Below are 3,511 nucleotides of genomic sequence, written 5' to 3'. Positions count from 1 at the left end.
CCTGCTCCACCATTCAATAAGATCATGGCTGATCTGATTGTAACCTCAACTCCACATTCCCACCTGCCCCCGATAACCTTTCACCCCCTTGTTTATCAAGAATCTATCTACCTCTATCTTAAAATATTTCAGAATTTCTGTCGTCCAGCAACTCTCACTTTATTTCCTGGATTTCACCTAAAAAATGTATTTCCACACTTTGGATATCCTGTACTTCATTAATGTTTTTGCTCTCTGGGGATTTCCCTTTAATTATATTCAGTGCTGGTATTTTACTGAGACACACTGACTGAAAGTGTCCCATCTTTCTGCAGGAAAAACACTCAGCTTCTTTGGCGAGGCAGTTTTCCCACTTGTGTCTCTCTCGGCCACACCTACTGCAATTGGTTGCAGCTACCACTAGATGCTCTTCCCGTCTTTCTTGTCTTTTACCACTAATTTTTCCTTTTGTTTTCTTAACAAATTCAATTGAGTCTGCAACTCTGGAGATCAGACTCTCCCTGTCCCCTTGGACAACGGATTGGTTAAACTTTCTAACCTCTGTTTGTCTGCTCAATTGAAACTCTTTCGTTAATGTGAGATCAGCCCTGGACTGTAGATGATCTGAAAGGGTGTTGTCTAATACCCCGAACACAATCCTGTCTCCATTCAGCTCTTCTCTTAAGTTGCGGTATTCACAATCCTCCGTGAGATTGTACAAGTCATTGATAAATGAATGAATACTCTCCTCTTTCTGTTTTGTACGCTTATTAAACTCAAAGTGATTCCTGACAATGCAGCTGCCAGCCGACGTCATCAGAGCGCTCCAAGCTGCGCACATGCACAAACAGTCTCCTGCGCTCTGAGATGCTGCGCATGCTCAGCCGACGTCTTCCAGGACGAAGTGGCGCATGCGCGGGAAAACTCTCTACCTCCTCTCAGCCACTCACTCCAGGCCGCTCACTGCCCGCTCCTCACTACCCCGCTCCCCCGCCCTCCGGCCGCTTGCTACCCCCCCACCCCCGCACTGCCCTCTCTCCGTCCACTCACGCCCCGCTTCCCCCCCATGTCCCTCCAGACACTAGCTCTAAGCCATGCTGCTTCCCTGCTCTCGGCCTCTCGCTCCAACATTCGATCATTCTTCACCGCACCACCCGATAAAGCAAGGCGAGCCTCGAGGGGTGTTGGGGCAATGTTGGAGCGAGTGGCCGAGAGGAGGGAAGCGGCAGAGCCCATGGCCTGGAGTGTGAGCGGCTAGAGAGCAGGATGGGGCTGGTGGTGGGGGAAGCGGGGAGTGAGCAGTCAGAGAGTGGGATGGGGGGAAGCGGGGAATGATCGTCCGGAGAATGGGATGGCACTGTTTAGAGGGGATTTGAGGAAAAAATGTTTCACCTCGAGGGTGGTTGGAATCTGGAACACACTGCCTGAAGGGGTGGTAGAGGCAGGAACCCTCACAACATTTAAGAAGTATCTAGATGAGCACTCAAAACGCCACAGAATACAAGGCTGCGGGCCACGTGCTGGAAAATGGAATTAGAATAGATAGGTACTTGATGGCCGGCACGGACATGATGGCCGAAGGGCCTGTTTCTGTGCTGTATAACTCTCTGCTCTATGAAACCTCACTGAATTGCAGCACTGTCAGAGGTGCTGTCCTTCTGATGAGACTTCAAACAGCGCAACGTTCTCCGAGTATCAACCAAAACATGTCCATTGTGTAGATATGTGCCATATTTGCTTATGAAATGACAGTCACTGCTCCGAAAGTAATTCACTTTAGGTGAATTAAGATGACTTGGTACTATATAACTGGCGAATGCACAAGAAGGAGCGGGGGACTGTTGGGGGTGGGACGGAGGCGGCGATCGCAACCTTTGAGGGGATTTTTGGGTCGAAGTTGTTTTCTGTGATAAATTGAGTAGCTCCATCTTTAATCCTGGCAGCTGCCTGAATGTCACAGACAGTGACGTTTCAGTGGAAGAGGCTGCATTTGCGCATGTGCTAGTACAGCGTCACCTGGTGGTTGCGTTGTCAGCAAATGCAGCGTTTTAACTTTGGCTCCACGATGACATTTTTTTCCTCAATTAAAATAGGTCTTGAGTGCCTTAATAACTTCTTCACATGTAGCCTTCTGTTCTTCATGAGGATGTTGCCTGCACACTCCCTTCATTGCAGACAATCGCGTACTGACCTGTTCCATGTCTGGCTTCTGCACGAGACCCGATGCAGTACGATACCTTGCAAACCTCTGGAACCATCTCGGCCACTCCTCGGCTTGGTTCAGTCCAGTGACCTTTTCAAAGGTACAGGCAAAGATTTCTCCATCTTCGCTATGGTTTACTGTGGCCCCCATATAATATTCTGATATCTGTCAAGGCTTAGTACAGAATTTATAAGAATCTGACGTTTAAAATAACCTGAGTTTACTCTACACATCTTGCATTGAAGGTTTCATCTACAACTCTCCATGAGGTGCCGTACAGATTATATTACATCACTTCCTGTGATGATGCACATAGTCTATTTATATAATCTGCCCAGTAACAACCCAATGTCCACTCTTATATTATTGTACAGATGTGAGAAAAGCTGAGGATGGGAATGGAACGTCTGAATGAAGATTTCATGATGCTGATGATGGAAATGAGGCTGATCTGTTCCCCATTCCACAATCCCTTTATTTCTGTGCATGTTTCTCGATGCTGTTTCAACCAAATTGAAAAAGAATCACAAATCCTCCTCTGGAGCCTCAGGTATCCATTCGGAAAAGGCATGGTGGCCAAGTGGTAAGGCGTCAGTCTCGTAAACTGAAGATTACAGGTTCAATCCCTGTCCGTGCCTTATGATTAGTTTCTCACTTTAAATGTGATGTTTCCACAAAAGATGTCTGTTGCATTTGTTTCGGCCATCTGGAAATCAGTGTCATGTTATACTTTATCCTGGATACGGGGAAGAACATGAGGAGTAGCCACATGGTCCCGTGAGCCTTCTCTGCCATTGATAGAGTGAAAATAACTGAGGTCCAAGCACTGAACCTTATTACTGTGCATTTGCTTGATATTTAACAGAGCTATTCTATTAATCCCACATCCCGCACTCCTGTCCTTTCCCCCATTGCCCTGTTAGATTTTCCATGTCAGGTATATATCCAATTCCATTCAGAGTTTACATTGAATCTGCTTCCACTGACCTTTCAGGATTGCATTCCAGACCAGAACAACACACTGCTGAAAAAACAATCTCCTCATCACAACTCGAATTCTTCTGTCAATTACTTTCAATGTGTTTCCTCTGGTTACTGATGCTTCTGTCACTGGCAACACTTTCTCCTTCTTCACTCTATCAAAACTCTTCAGGATTTGCATTTCCTGCTGCCTTTGCTGATATAACAAGGCTGAGCACACATCACCAAAAGGAATATGATTGGCTCTGAATCACATTTATCCTTCCTGTCAATCTGATGTGGATCTTGTATTTTCCCGGAACCAAACAACCTGAGCAACAAGTGTGGGTTCCAGTGATTCCCACCGCT

General features: G+C 46.5%; 1 non-coding gene across 1 annotated transcript; it reads left to right on the top strand.

Moving 5' to 3' along the window:
* Positions 1-2,748: 2,748 nt before the first annotated feature.
* Positions 2,749-2,820, top strand: trnat-cgu (transfer RNA threonine (anticodon CGU)). Its single transcript has one exon. It is a non-coding gene; the product is annotated as a tRNA-Thr (tRNA).
* The last annotated feature ends 691 nt before the right edge of the window (positions 2,821-3,511 follow it).

Source organism: Heterodontus francisci, chromosome 35, assembly GCF_036365525.1.
Source record: "Heterodontus francisci isolate sHetFra1 chromosome 35, sHetFra1.hap1, whole genome shotgun sequence".
Taxonomy (NCBI): domain Eukaryota; kingdom Metazoa; phylum Chordata; class Chondrichthyes; order Heterodontiformes; family Heterodontidae; genus Heterodontus; species Heterodontus francisci.
Note: the sequence above shows the minus strand (reverse complement) of the source record. Positions and strands in the feature narration are given on the sequence as shown.